At 39.3% G+C, this 16,619-nt stretch overlaps 1 long non-coding RNA gene and 1 pseudogene across 1 annotated transcript in view; both read left to right on the top strand.

Moving 5' to 3' along the window:
* The window catches only part of LOC105089782 (uncharacterized), a 286,658-nt gene that overhangs the window by 207,454 nt on the left and 62,585 nt on the right, over positions 1-16,619 (top strand). The window contains exons 10-11 of the long non-coding RNA XR_010384838.1: positions 5,421-5,523; positions 15,643-15,883. This is a non-coding gene — a long non-coding RNA (uncharacterized LOC105089782). The remainder of the gene's footprint in view (positions 1-5,420; positions 5,524-15,642; positions 15,884-16,619) is intronic.
* LOC135323309 (BOS complex subunit TMEM147-like) lies at positions 1,522-2,147 on the top strand (annotated as a pseudogene).

Raw genomic sequence — 16,619 nt, 5'->3', positions numbered from 1 at the left:
AAAATCTGATGTCAGTAGAAAGAGTAAGAAAAGACATTGTTCAATACATGGACTAATTGAATGAATGTATAAAGTGATAATAAAAATGAAACCAAATGGGATGGAGCAATGCAAAAATAATAGCTGAAACAAAAATAACTGGCACATGGTAGTAAAAGAAGCCCATCTGAGACAATAATAATGGATAATAATCATTGGAAGGAGGGTGATCTGGGAGTGAAATTATCCTAAGTTTTGTGGATTGTTTAGGAGGATAGGAAGTATGTTAATTAAATCTGGACTTCTTTAAGCTAAGTATGCTGGTTAAAATTGCCTGTAACTACTAAGAGAATAAGCATGGAGCATAACATCCGCCAAAGAAGTAGCAGGGAAAAATGAAATAAGAAGACAAAAGCCAAAAAAAGGAAAAAAAGGAGAAGAATCAGAAGAAGTAGGACAAATCCAAAGCACATAGCAAGGTAAAGGAAAAAAACTTAAACATACCTGCATTTATAATGAAGATAAATGGGTTAATGTCTACAGATAAAAGACAAAAACTGCCAGGCAGAGTTGGAATTTTAAAAGTTCAGTTATATGCTGTGTATAAAAGCAGAAAGTAACAGACTTGCAAGAACTGGGTAAATCTATCAATATAATAGAAATTTCTTCAGTACACCTCTTTCAGTATTCGACGGATCAAGCAGACCAAGAAACCATTAACAATTGAAAAAGACAATCCACAATCCTGATTTGATGGCTTACATAGAACATTGAGCCCAGCAATTTGAGAATACACCCTCTTTTCAAGCACAAAATCTGGCCACAAAATCTTCCCAAAGCTAGCCTTGGAAAGTTCAGAAACTTGGTTTCGTCTGTGCTACATTCTCTGACCTTTATGCACTGAAGGGGGGAAAGAGTAGAGGGGAAAAAATAAATATATATTTTAAAAAAAGCACAAATTTGGAAATTAAAAAAACAATGTGTCAAAGGGAAATAATAATGGAAATCAGAAAATACTTATGTGGGAAGCATCTCTCAGGGGAATTATACTTTCAACGCTCCATTAGAAAATAAGAAGGTCTTCAAATTAATGAACTAAGCATTCAGCGGACAGATTTAGGGAGGAAAGTATCAGGATAAAAACAAAGAAAATAGAAGGAAAGCAATAATAAGGATAAAGCAAAAATTAATAAAATAGGCAACAAATACAGAAGAGTGAAGATCAACAAATCCAGATGTTGATTCTTTAAAAAGACTAATAAATAGAAAATTGTCACCAATATTAATCAATAAAAGCACATTGTAAAATGACTATAACTCAATAAAAAATGTTTTTAAAAAAAGCAAAAAAATAAAATAAAAACAGATAATATGCAAATAAGCAATATTTAGAGTGAAAGAAAAGACAATTGCAGATGCTGCAGAGATTAATAGTTAATAACAGGTTATTATGGATAACTTTATGCTAATAAAGTTAAAAATTTTGATAGAATGGATAGAATAGATTTCCCCTACTTCACCACTTACAAGGGCAGCGGCCTGTCAGAGTACAACGCCGTCCGGAAGTACGTCCAGGCTGGGGTCACCTACCTCTTTGTGCAGCTGTGCAAGATGCTGGCCCTGGCCACTTTCTTTCCCACCTGGGAAGGCGACATCTGTGATTTCACTGGGGAGTTCATGAAGGCCAGCGTGGTTGTGGCAGACCTGATAGGCCTAAACCTTGTCCTCCTGGCATGCCGGCAAGGCGGAATACAAGATCCTGGTTGCTGCCCTGGGCTGGGCCACCGCCAAGCTGATTATGTCCCGCTGCATCCCCCTCTGGGTTGGAGCTTGGAGCACTGAGTTTGACTGGAAATACATCTAGATGAGTTTTGACCCCAGCACCAGTCTGGTGCATTACATTGTCACACCTGCCCAGCTGTGGAAGATGACATGCTACTACCTGTACCACACTTTCCAGCCAGCAGTCCTCCTGCTGATGTTCCTTAGCGTCTACAAGGCCTTTGTCATGGAGACCTTCGTCCACCTCTGTTCCCTGAGCAGCTGGATGGCACTGCTGGCCTAAGGGGCAGTGACAGGGCTGCAGGTCCTCAGCACCCTGGTCCTGTGTGTCTCTGTTGTCAACATGCCCTCCTAGGCTTGATGTCCCAGACTGTCACATACCTGATTTTTTTAACTCATAAAAATCCAAGAGAATCAGTTTAAAAAAAAAAAACTAATAGAATCAGAAAGAGAAGTAAGTTACAGTGGATCAAAATAAATATACAAAAATAAATTTTAAAATTATGCAATATTCTATTTTTTAAAACATCCAATTCAAAAAATACCTTCAAAGTACAAGATACCTAGAAATAAACAAGACATATTCAGGACCTACTTAAGAAACTAGTAAAATTATACTGGGTACAAAATAAAGACATAAATTAAGAGGTACATCATAGACGCCCTTGGATAGGAAGACATAATATTATATCAATTTTCTTGAAAACTAGCCTGTGAAATAAATACCATCTCATTACTTTAGGACTTGATAAAATTTTTCTAAAATTAGTTTGAAGAATAATCAGTGGAAATTGCAAGGAAAATATTTTTTAAAAGTAGAAGTAATGCTCTAGCAGAGATTTCTCAAACTCCTGGATATTAAAATGCATCATAAAGCCTTGGTGACAAAAACAATATGACATTTACTTAAGTACAAGGATATTGCACCAAAATGTTTGCTGGAGCACTATTGGTATAATAAAAGAATAGGAGCAATCTTAATGTCTATTGGTATGAACCCATTTAATACATTATATAACAGTAGACATTGAACTATTATTTCAGTATTATATCAATAAATATGAAACATGAAAAACCTAAATAAAAGTTAATCCATATCAAGATACTTCACATTAAATCTATAGGATACCAAAACAACAAGTTTCTACTGTACAGCACAGGGAACTATAGTCAATATCTTGTTGTAACCTATAATGAAAAAGAATATGAAAAGGGATATAGGCATGTATATATATGACTGAAACATTATGCTGTACATCAGAAATTGACACAGTGTTGTAAACTGACTATACTTCAATTAAAAAAAAATCTATAGGACACCAAAAGCAATGAGAAAAATCTTAGAAGCGAGTAGAGAGGAGACTATACTATGAACCAAAAGATGGCACTTTGAAGGGCAGGAAACTTCTCAAAAACAACAGTATAGGTCAGAAGAAACTTGAATAATATACCAAAAATAGGAAGAATAAATAGTAAGCCTAGAATTTTCCCCCTCAGCTAAATTACCATTCCAGAATGAGAGCATAGGGTAAAATATAGTTTCACACAAAGTCTGCAAGAATTTACCACTTGAAGGTCCTTCTGAAAGAACCATCAGAGAATGGATCACAGAGAGAAGAATCTGAACCCCTCTGGGAGGAGGGAAGAAGAGAGAAGCAATGTGAACAAATTGGGAAAATCTAAAGCAAGAACTGGGTGTATAAATTATAATTACTAATTTTGCAGAGTGAGACAAAAACATGAAATTACAATAATGTATCATTAAAGAGGGGGTAATGAGAGGCAAAACATTGCATATACTATGATTTTAAGTTAAGCAACCGTGTTAAGAATACTGTGTTGACTCTGAAAAATATATCTAAAAGAAATACGTAATGTGCAGACCGGTGAAGGAATCAAAGAAGAATTGTAAAGAAAAGAAATCAAGCAAATCAACAAAGGAAGGAAAGGAGGGGGGAAAATCATAAGGAATAAGCAAGGTAAAGAAAATACCCAAACATAGATAAGTTTTACTCCTTAGGATGTAAGAGGGTATATGATGGACCATTTCTCTTGTGTTAACAAGACACCACATGAAAAATCATCAGGAGCTAGTAAAGAGCATTTAGAGCCTTGAATAACCGAATTACAGAGAAACGAGGCCATTTATTGTAAAGTGAGTAGGATTTATTACCGCTGACTCTCCTTACCTTTCCATGCAGAGCACCATATAAACAACAAGTTTATACTGTATAGCACAGGGAACTCTATTCAATGTCTTGTAGTAACTTATGGTGAAAAAGAATATGAAAACGAATGTATGTATGTTCATAATATGACTGAAGTATTGTGCTGTGCAACAGAAATTGACACAACATTGTAAACTGACTATACTTCAGTAAAAATATATAAAAAACAAAAATTAAAAAAAAGTGAGGTGAGTAGAACCTCAGCTTCAGTCTGGGTGCAGATGGACAGGAGTGGGTTTCAACCATAAACAGAGATCATTTGTGCAGATAAGAAGAAATCAGCCAAACTTCAGATGAAAGCTTGGATGAGCAGGACTAAATCCAAATGCAAAAACAAATGACTCATCCCAACAACATTCATCCCTCTTCCACACCCTCAAGTTTTGCCAAGAAAGTATCAATACAAGAAGGAAAAAAATAGGGTTCAAGGATCCTACTGGAGGTAGAAATCAAAGATAAAACAAAAATATTTGAAAAGACAGTCTAGCTGCCTCCCAGCTCAAAAACTAGCAAAATCCAAAGGGGAATGGTTGATGGAACAAATATGACCCCTTACCTCTGAGCTTTCCTCCACCAATTCAAATCCAGTCATGGGAATAGCATCAAACAAATCCCAAATGAAGCGTGTTCTACAAAATACCTATGACCAAACCCCTCCAAACTGTCAGGATCATAAAAACAAAGAAAGTCTGAGAAACTGCCGTGGACCAGAAGAGTCTAAAGAGACATAACGACTAAATGTGATGTGGTCTCTTAGATGCGATCCTGGAACTGAAAAAGGACGTTAGTGGAAAAACTGGTGACATCTTAAAAAAAGTCAGAGTTTAGTTAATAGTAATGTACCAGTGATGGTTTTTGAGTTGTGGCAAACGCATAATGGTCATGTAAGATGTTAATAAATGGGAAAACTGGATGAAGGTTGTAGATGGTACCTCTATACTATTCCAACTCCTCTGTAAAACTATTTTAAAATTAAAAGTTTGTTTTTAAACAAGATTATACTGTATAGCACAGGGAAATATATACAAGATCTTATGGTAGCTCACAGCGAAAAAAATGTGACAATGAATATATGTATGTTCATGTATAACTGAAAAATTGTGCTCTACACTGGAATTTGACACAACATTGTAAAATGACTATAACTCAATAAAAAATGTTTAAAAAAGTTTATTTTTAAAGGAGAAACAAACACCTGTTTACAAAGTGCAAAACATTTGTGTATAAATTTAATAAAAGATCTGCAAAAACTGGCATGCTGAAAATTTAAAAATATAGCCCACAATAATTTTTTAAATTATTTAAAAATTAGACCTAACTAAATGGAGAAATGCTTGAGAACCTCAATATTGTTAAGATGTCATTTCTCCTCCAGTTAGATCAGTTGAACCAACGTAATCCTAATCTAAATCCCAATGTGCTTTTTTGTAGAAATTGACATGCTGATTCCAAAATTTAAACGAATAGCCAAAACAACTTTGATGAAGAGGAGCAACTTTGGAGGATTTATACTGTGTGATTTCAAGACTTACTGGTAAGTGGAGGTAATCAAGACAATGCAATAAGAATGTGGGTATAGACATGGAACTAGAACAGAAATGGACACACTTGTATATGGTCAGTTGATTTATAACAAAGGAGTCAAAGTGAATGACTGGATAAAGGATGGTCTTTTCAACAATGGTGCTGACATAACTGGATATCTTTATATTTTTAGAAAGTGAACATCTACATCATACCATAAACAAGGATTAATACAAAATGGCTCATAGACCTAAATGTAAGAGCTAAAACTATAAAACTTAATTTAGGAAACAATTTTTATAAGTTTGGGCTAAGTAAAGATTTTTTGATTGGATAAAAGGATTGTGATTTATGGGAAAAACTGATAAAATGGAGTTCATAAAAATTAAAAACATCTGCTCTTTAAAAGTTATCAGTAAGAAAAATAAAAAATAGACTACATACTGGGGGAAATATTCAATATATATACATACGTATTTATGTGCATATATGTATATATATTTGCATCCAAAACATATAGAGAACACATGCAATTCAATGATAGTAAGATTAATAATCCAATAACAATGAGTAAAAATTTGAAATAAAATTTTTTCTGAAATTCACAAAAGTAGATACACAAATGGCCATTAGGACATAAATCTATATTCTTAGTCATTAAAGAAATTCAAATTAAAACCACAATGAGCTAGCACAGTCTACTCCAGAAGGGCTAAATTTTTGGAATTGACAATACCCACTCTTGGCAATAATGTAAAGCAACTGGAATTGCTGATGGCAATATAAAATGATGAAACAATTTTGGAAAACAGTTTGGGAGTTGCTTATAGAGATAAGCATCCATTCATCATAAGACCCAGAAATTCTACTCCTAAATAGTTACCTGAGAGAAATGAAAATATATCCACAAAATGTTTTGTACACAAATTCACGGCCTTCATTCAAAGAAATCAAAACCTAGAAGCAACTCTCCTATGCACAAGTCAACAGAAAGAATGAACAAAGTCTTACATGTTCATGCAATTAAATACTACTCAAGAAAAGGACACAACTCTGATTCGTATAACAATGGCATAGATTCCAAAATATGATTTTTTTGCAGAAGCAGACACAAGAACATACTGTGAAATTCCGTTTAGACAAAGTTCGAGAACAGGTAAAACTTATCTATGGGGTAGAAATGAGAACAGTGGTCACCTCTGGATGGAGGGCTGACCACCCAGGAGGATGAGGAAACCTTCTGGGATGATGGCACTATTCTGTATCTTGATTGGAGTGTAGATTACTTGGGTGTATATATTTGTTAAAATTCATCTGTCTCCAGATGTCCTAAGTTGTCATCTGTGGTCCATGAGTATTTATTAAGCCCCTGGATAGTGCAGACATTACCCTTTGCACCATGATGTAGGTAGAAGCTCTTAGAATCTGCCCTCAGGTACCATCTCATCTTGCTGAGAATCTGGAATATCCACTTAATCAGGATCCACGCACTCAAGGTATGATGAGCACCAGGTAGAAGGAGGCAAGCAGAGAGAGCTAGACTGGGAATACAGAAGCTTTCCTCCAGGTGCCCGTATGCAGCCTTGTTGCAGAGACGCTCCTGACTGCCATTTGTAGCAGGGGCTTCTCCCAAGCTGCTTCCCTGTACACCCTAACATCCCTGTAGATAATTCACAGGCCCACAGCTGATTGATACCACTTTCCTTTCATCTCTAAGTGAAGTGCAACTTTCAAGTGCAAGGAATTCATATACAAAAACCTTTCACGGGTGTTACTCCACACTCTGCTCTAAGAAGATACCATCGTGGCCCATCACGGCAGGAAGCTAGCAGTGAAGTGCTGAACTTGGGCCCTTAACAGCTTGGGAGCCCATATATACTCTTCTGAGATGCTCTGCTGAGAGATTCCATGTGACTTAGACGATGTGATTTAGTCTCTGTTGGCAGCAAGATGTCACAAAGGGGAGGCTGTGTGAGCACCAAATGCTTGAGACACGATTCATCTGTCAGGGCCTCAATCCCCTAAGTCTTGTAGTTGCCGAACGGTTATTGTTAGATTTAGCTCTTTCTGCCCCTCTTCCTACACCTTTCTGGTAGAAAGATGGTGAGAGTTTGTGAGGGTAAAGCTCGATCCTAGGATACTAAGCATGAGCAGTGGGTTATAGGCATAAATTAATTGCTGGGGTCCAGAGGAGCAATCAGTCTGGTTCAGAAATCAACAACAAAACTCAGCAAGAAAAGAAATTTAGGATTGACTAATAATATCTGCCATGACCTGAAATGGAAAGTGGCGACGCATATTCATATGCTCTTCCCACAGTAGATGTTCCAGAATGAAGACAGTCTTACCAACCTCCCCAGAAATTGAAATAATAAAGCAGACTAATTAACTGCAAAAGTACATTGAAAGAATCTTAACACACTATGCCAATTTGAAGCATCATTACTACCAGAAGCAGCTGCCAATTCAAGCAGAAAGATGGTATCACATGCCTGTCTTCAGGGATTCAAGTGCACAAGAGATGAAAAGAAGATGAAAGGAGAGAAGTGAAAGTGCTGGCAAGCTTTACTCACGACAATTTCCTGTGAAGAGAGGTCTGCACATTGCAGGCGATGCCAACCGTGATTTCCATTTAGCTTTTCTGAGAAACCAAGGAAGGATCCAGTGGGCAGGAGTCCTGGCTATGCTCGGCACAGCACACCTGTTCTGCAGTTAAACCATTCGCATTTGCGACTTGGACGCCAATGATCTGAATCAAACCTTAGTGGCACAAGTGCCCTCCATTTAACTGCAACCCCCCTTTGAGAACAGGGGCAGCGTCTTACAGATGAACGGCCCAGACCATCAGCTCTGCTGTAACAGAGTACGTGCATTCCTAAAGCTCACCACCTTATGCAAAATCATGCAATAAAAATCACAGGACTTACAGGGGGAATGGTGTTGAAGCACAATTCTCAAAATCTTCAGCAGGGACACATTTTGAAGAGGATAGGAACCTCATAAAAATGGTAGCACACTTCACATGTTCGACAATTGAGAAATACATAGCAGGCCAATAAACATGACGGTTGGCCTTGAAGAACAGACCTGGCATTCACTCATGGAAGTGGACGCGGAAGGCTGGCAGCCTGTGAGCTCTTCTTGGGCAGTAGTGGAGGGGATTATCTGAAATGAGACGAAAAATTGTAGCGCCAGATGCGGATGTTGTGGCTCATAACATCTGCAGTGACCTGAGGGGGATGGTGTGTTGGAGGTGTGTGCTTTTTGTGTATTCCTACATGTCTTTGTTCAGCTGGATGCAGTTTCCGGACTTCACCAAGTGTTTCTTCTGGGCAAAATTCAGCATACCCAAATGTAATATTTGTGTTATGCTCCTATTGTTCCCTAATATATCAATCTTACTGGAACATAGGTGAATTTATAAGAGAAGCATCATAGCAGAACTGACTGTATAAAAGTCTAGTCTGAAGCACAAAGGGACTAATTAATAATAATTATCACTTATTGAGAACTTAGCAAATCCTTAAGCAAGTTTTCTTAGCTAAGTATCATGACCAACTCACAAAAGGTTAATATTGACAAAAGAGGAAACCTGGAGCTCAGAAAGTAAAATTATTCATGCTGTAAATGGTAACGACAATATTTGAACCGCTTTGGCAGGAATGCAACATCCATGTTGCATTCACCACTGTGTCTGTGGCCTTCCCAAGAGATTATCACATGTGAGGAGTAATTTATCCACTCATTGATTCATCGTCTGTAAAAGTGAAATAACAAGGTGAACCTAACAAGGTTATTACGATGAATAAATTAAGTAATAAATATAAACTCTTAACACATCAAGTGCTTCATCGATAATGGCTCTTGCTTTGGCCGTATTCATCACTACTCTCATTATCACATCTTCAACCAAAAAAGGGCCAGATGCAGTGAAAGAGGAATCTCAACCCATCTTGCATCGGGTCATTGTCAGAACTTCCTGTGCAATAAGAAAAACTGGATAAAGCCTTTCTCAGGAGGAGGCAGAAGAAACTAGATAAGCTTCCAAGGAAGAAGCAGTAAGGAGAATTTTCATTGGTATTAAAATACTGGTTTTAAAATATAGTTCAATCTTTTTCATTAGTGCCTGGCTTCTGAAAACCCTGACTCTACTTCCTAAACTCTGAGGAAGCCAAGTGCCACGAAACACAGAGAGCCAATTCCAAATCGACTCAAAGAACCAAGGAGATCAGAGAAAATAAGTTAGTGGCAGTCTTGAAAAAACTTTAAAGCAGCAATTGTGGCTTCTTCAGTCACATCCTGTCCCTCGTATTACACAAAAACAAAGTACCCTTAGGGGACTAAGAGGCTATGGTTTGCCATGAAGTAAACCCAATATTACTCATTTGACCAAGAGAACTGTTCCCAATTGTTTGTCCTTTGATGTAAATGGACACAGAGAATTAAACTCAGTATCTCCAAAGTCTGTAATAGATTACCTGATTTTCAGGTATCAAATTCAAGAGAAGAAACCTAGACATAAAAATATCCTCTGGTGAAAAACATTGCTGTCCATAGGAATCCTGTACTCTCCGCTACTGTCAGCAGTGGGTTCCATTCTGCATTTGGGGATCCACCCTCCCCCAGCTTAGGTCAACCAGCTGTCACCTGGGACAATCATACCCCATTCTCCTGGCCGTAGTGGTTGGCTCAGGGATAGCACAAGCCAGTCAAAGTCAGTGGGACCCTATCAGACCTTGATCTGCATTGTTGAGATAGGGACCCAGAGTCTTTCCCCACTAGAACCAGAAAAGATGAAGACGATGCTTCTGCAGCTCTTTTGCCACTGAGAGAGGCAATTCCTTGTGCGAACTGAGACCAGGGGATGAGATGAAGAGAGGACAGAAACTGGGTGCTGGTGGCATCTTTAGAACATGTACATCTATCCCTGCCTGCAGCCTCCGTTCTCATGGAGCATATTTACATGTGCGATTACATTTATGTCTTACTTACACCCAAACCTTGACTGGACTCACCTGCATCTGGTAATTTCCTATCTGGAATGCCTTCATTATTCCTCCCTGCCTGCCTAAAATCTAAAAATCTTTCAAGACCAAGATTCTTTTCAGCAGATTCTCCCCTGACCACTCCAGCCCTGGCCACTGTTCCTGCCTCTGGGGTGCCAAACACTGGCTACCGGAGCCACTGCTCTACAAGGTGACATGTCAGAAAACATGCTGGATACTCACCATTTACCCCCAATCATGGTGGAAGCATGTTGGAGTCCTACGGAGCTCCTCCTAGAGCCTAGCTCAGTTCCATATATATATATATAGTCTCGGAAAATGTTTAATTGACTGATGAAGTTGATAAAAATGAGTTTCTGAAATCGAGAGAATATTTAGTAAAAGAAATATTCTTATCACACAAATTTAAAGACTCCAGAATAATATATTTCTATTACAGATTCCACACCTTTTATAGTTTTTCATGAGCACCACCACCACAGCAATACCAACTATATGTAATAAACAATATATTTTGAGTGGTTATGGTAGGTAAGTCTTTTGCATAATATTTTATTTCTTTTTCACCACAAACTCATGAGCTTACCCCATTATTAACCCTACTTGGTAAATGAGAAAACCAAGGCTCAGAGACACGAAGTGACTTGTATGAGGCCGCAAGGTTAACACGTAGCAGAGCCGGGATCGGAACTCTGGTAGTCTGGCTCCAAGGTGCTTGCAGTCACTGCGCTGCACTACCTCTCAAGATCACAGCCTCTCCACCAACGTGTGCTGTGATTGCACCCCTAAAACCCATGGTAGATGTATCTTGCTTAATATGCTTCATGTATATAGTTTATAATTGCCAAGAATGGCACCACAATAAATTTCATCAGTTTAATGAAATTATCTTTTAAAACACTTCAAGATGATAGAGATTGGCTAATTTTAAAATAATTTCTACTAAAGGGCTCCATCAATAGTGCAGTGATAACTCCGATGTAGATGGCCACTTTACTAACGTCCTGTCCATCACTTTCACATGTGCTGCACAGGTAATCTGTTCAATCCATGGTCTACATGATAAAGATGAGACACTTCTTTTATGGCACAATTTTCTTTTTAAATGTAACCAAGTAGATATTTGATAAAACTGGATTTAATCCTCTCTGGAAAGTGGATCCTGAGATTGTACAAGAACTGAAGGACTCCTTCAACAGAGGGGTGGGATGGAATCGATCCTGGTTGAGGCCAGTTCTGCAAGCTGAGGCACCCCAACTGGTGTGGACCACGTAACACATTTGTCAACCCCTGAGGTTGGTGGCTCTGAGTCTGCAGTTAGGATCTAAAATTCTGTATCTCCAAGCAGAGCTCAAGGGAATTGCACACATAAACACTCAGCTTTGGAGACTCCAACTACGATTGCTCAGCAGAACTTTTTTTTTTTTTTTTTTGCTTTGTTTTCACCATTCCTTTTAAAACTAAAACAAACAAACAAAAAGCAATAACAACAACAAAACTCCTCATAGTTTCTGCTGGCATGCCAGTGTTTAGACACACTGGAATAAGTACAAGATGAAAGGTGTCAGATTGCTGGATGTGTGTCCGGTCTCAGTTTTACACCTGAGAAGGTATAAAGGGGAGAGGAGGAAGAGGAGGGGGTGGGAATCATCAAAGTCAGGATGATTCTAGCACTGGATGTGTAGTTAATAAAGACCAGTCTCTAGAGGCAAGCCAGTACTTTATCCATGTTCTACAAAGAAATAGTCATCTGTCCAGCATTGAAGGTAACAATGGCTATTTTTTTATTTTTATCTTACGTACTTCCTTTTGAATGTAACTCCTATGTCAAATATGACCCACTTATATAGAAAACATGTTCAGTATTCAGCAAGGAGGCAATGGTTCCAGTGATAGCCCACTATTTTCCAACTCTCTGTGTTCAGCACCTAACCCCTTGACCATGCATCCCCTGTGCTGTCAGTTACCCATCTGGTGGACAGAATTCTTCTAAGGAGGGAATAGATCACCTTCAGTTCTCCAGAACTGGACATGGCCAACCAGATAACCACTTGGCTCATGGATTGAAGAAGTGCATCTCCTGGGTGTGAACCTAGGTGACCATCAGAGCCACACTCAAGAGTCTAAGATTCAGTTCCTACATAAGTATCTACTATAAGAATTCTGTCACTGGGTCACCTGAAAGTTCCACAAGTAACTCTCTACCTTGACCCTAAAGACTTTCTGACACATTGCTCTCTCTGACATCATCTTCAAAGGTTTATGGGTGTTCATAAAAAATCATTTCATGGAAATACAGAAAAACATACAAACCTCACATATGTGGAGAAGACAAGTACATTTATAAAGATGTTAAGAGAGGGGACATCTCCAGGTTAAAGTGCTATGGATGATTTTTGTATCCTTTTAATGGTGTTTTCTTTTTTCCCTCAAACTATGTTTCAGATTTATCACTTTAAAAGTAAGTTCTTTACTTAAGTCATGTAATGATGATGAAATATGTCAATTAGAAATTAAATCAGTGATACAATTAATGCAGATCTTGGGTAACAACTGTACTACTTAACTTTAAAAGATATATATGTGTGTGTGTGTGTGTATATATATATATATATATATATTCATTCCCCAGGCAGCAGAAACCACTTAAAACTTCACCTGCTTTCAGTCCGTGACTCTCTCAGCTCCAGCGTCGAATCCCAGGAAAGACAATTTATTGGTCTATCTTAGGCCATCTTCCCACCCCCTTCTCTGTTGAGGAAAGGTCACCCTAACTGACAATCCCAGCATGACTCCATGTGGTAAGGGAAGAGGAGCTCCCCTCGGAAGCAAAGGGCTATGGAGGCAAAAGAGTAAAAGCAACGACCATCCACCATGAAGACATTGACTGTCGGGGCCCCACCATGTGCCGTACACCAGCTAAATACACATGTGCCAGAGATCACCCCATTTAATAATAGCAGACTTCATGGTTATTCCCATTTTACAGCTGAGGAAACTGTGGTTAGATAAGATTATCTAGCTTACTTATGTAACAGAGGTGAGTGGGAAGGTTGAGATTAACCCCAGTCTGTTTAACTCTAAATCCCACGCTCTTAGCCACTGTACTTATTCCACAACCCACCAAAACCTCCCCATCATTGCCCTGTTATTGATGTTACACATGCATCGTTTAGGTTGGAGTATCAAAGATAATGGGCACGGCCAAATGAAACACCATCACCCCACCCCTCATGCCTCATTAAATGGCTACCCATTGAAGGCAGAGATAACATCATTCAATACAGTAAGGGTTAAACATGACCACATTCAGAGATGCATACTGGAAAAGCCCAAAGAAACAGACTCAGGAATATGACCAGATTCCATCTCCCTTCTGTTATCAGAAAGAGAAGTGAGGCCACGATGTGTGCATGCCGGAGTCCATGGAAACCCTAAACACGTTTCTCTGAGTGCTTCTCCTCCTGGGTCTGGCCTCGGTGTATTTCATGGAAAGACAATCTGTCTGTTTCTAATCCACTTACATTTAATTTATTTAAACGTTTTGGGCCAGAGTTATTTGAGTCCCAAAAAGCATTATGGGTCTACTTTACAAGACTTTAAAAAATCTGTTTCCTTTGAGCAAAGAAGTTCTATTTTGCCTCAAGTGATTTGACCAAAACCTCAAAAAAAAGTAAAATTGCCTCTAAATTCGGGACCAGAATGCTTAAGTCTATTCTAAACTCCATAAACACTCTTCTCTTAGGTACTTAAACACACTCAGGCTATCTAATGATTATGGGGTTCATATGGACCCCTCAAATGTTGACCATCAAACCAGGAGAGGAAGCAGCATGATCCAAAGAGGGGAGGTTTTAAAGCTAGAAGGCAGAGGAACTGGCCACTTATGAGCTGTGTGGCCCTCACTGATCCGTTTTCCCTCTCTGGGCTTTGGCATTCTTTTCTTTTAAATAGAAAGGTATTTATGTTCTCTATAGGGAGTTTGAGGATCAAAAGAGAGAATTTATCCAAAGGCTTGGTCGCATGTAAAGGATAACCTTCATTAGTATCATTGCTACTAACTCTACAGTAAGTAAGTAGAAATAATCAAATTGGTGTGGCCAGCAGCTTAATCAAAATTAAGAAGATGAATTTTCACAGTTCATAGCAAAGACTGGCCATGCCAAAAAGATCTGCTCGAAGATCTCAGCTTACTGACGTCAGCAAAACCCAGCTCTCAGGGTGTAGTCGATGTGCCCATCACTATGGCAATGGGTTGACATAAGAGCATGTGTTGGTGTGTTCAAGAGTCTAAAATAGTCTCAGCATAAATTGTGAACAAATTATCCAAATAAATCTGACTCCTGCCCCTTTAGCTCAGTAATAAAAATTTGTGTTAGGCATGGCTTACACAAAACCTTTCCTTGAATTTGATCGTGATGTAATTTTTATTGCAGGCTCAAATGGGGAAGGTTAATGATAGAGCAAATGTGAAAGGAAAGAAGCTAATTTGGGTGAAACATTAACTTGTTCAACTTTCAGACCGCAGCAAAAAATATGATGGTTAATTTCACGTCTTCGTAGGGAGTAATACACAGAACTGTAATGGTTTCAAAATGAACTAGCAAATGAAGAATGAAGTCTTCCAAATACTCCAAAACAATTTGTTCATTTTATTAAAAATGTACAGCAACATATATTATTCATTGACACAAGTGACATATTTTTCCTGTCAGGAGAACCAAATTGTAAGAATTACATTTGTTTCCCAGTGTGGTCTATGGGACGATGGCAGAATGCTAGCTTAAGGGCAGGAAACTTGCTATCCAGAGTAGATTTTCCACACGTCACTGCTAGTCGAAAGCAACTCCCCAGAGAAACAACGTCTGCTCCTGGGGGTCACTAAGGGCAACAGTAATGCTGGAGGGGATTTTTATGAGGAAGATTCTCCTTCATCGACTTTTCTGAACTGGGATCAGCTGGTGAGGAAGAGCAGACAATGGTACTTTATTCTCAAGAGCTGGACCATGAGTAAGCACAGGTAAACCCAGAATCCCTTCCCCCAATAGCCTCAGAGAGTTGAGAGAAAATAATGTTTTGAACCAGTGTGTTATTCTTTTTCTTTCCTCCCCACTGTCCCCTAGGCCTTTTCTCCATTTAAGTCAGTCCACCTTGAGCTCTTTGCCTCAGGACAAGATAAACCTTTTGGAGTCTGAAAACATCTGTCTTTAGTTCTCTGCAGCCGGGGGTGATGAGAGAGGGAAGGACTCCTGGGTAGTAACAGATGTGGACGAGATGGATGAATCTGTGTTGACAAAGCTCCCCACCTGAGACAGGAGGAGAGGTCCCAGGAGGTGGATGGCAAGCCTGAACGTGGACACGTGAGTACGTGGCTATCAGTGCACTGTTAGAAAGGGGCCCAGTGCCAGTTCCCCCACCCCTGTTAGGCTGAGTGCCCGCAGAGGGGGAAGGGACCTCAGATCCCCCAGGCTGATGTCTAGGGTCAGAGCAGAGATGAGTCTTGAGCCACAGGTGCTGAGTGGAGGCCAACCAAAAATAAAAGGACGCCAGAGAAAAGGTATCTTCTTGGTGGGCTGGGAAAATCAAGCCTAAGACAACCTCTCAGAATACCCTCCATCCCAGAGAGAGACACAAACAGAAATATCCCACATTCTGAGAGAATAACAAGGACCCAGGGCCAGTGGTTGAAGGAGAAAGCATTGGGTGTGAAGGGACCTTGCAGATAGGAATATGGAATGACTTAGCAGCAAGCTCTAAGGATCCAGGCCCATGATCAGGCGGGATGAGGGACACGCACTTGGGCACCAGCATGCCAGCAGAAGGGTGATGATCAAAAGCCAGGGGGTGGGGTAGCACCAGTGGATGCCAGCAGAGAGAGCCATGACTAAGGTGGGACCATACAGACACCATGCCTTGGCCCTCTGCTGTCTCCCCGAATTTGGCACAGCTCCAAAGAGGGAACCTGATGCCATGTTGCTGCTACCAGGCAGAAATGGCTTGATTCAGAAGCTGAGCATGGTTGATGGTTGTTTATAGCTGTTTATCTTATACACCTGAGTTTGAAGAATGAGATTCATAAAAAAAAAAAAAAAAGGCAATG

This window comes from Camelus dromedarius, chromosome 17 (assembly GCF_036321535.1).
Source record: "Camelus dromedarius isolate mCamDro1 chromosome 17, mCamDro1.pat, whole genome shotgun sequence".
Classification (NCBI taxonomy): domain Eukaryota; kingdom Metazoa; phylum Chordata; class Mammalia; order Artiodactyla; family Camelidae; genus Camelus; species Camelus dromedarius.
Note: the sequence above shows the minus strand (reverse complement) of the source record. Positions and strands in the feature narration are given on the sequence as shown.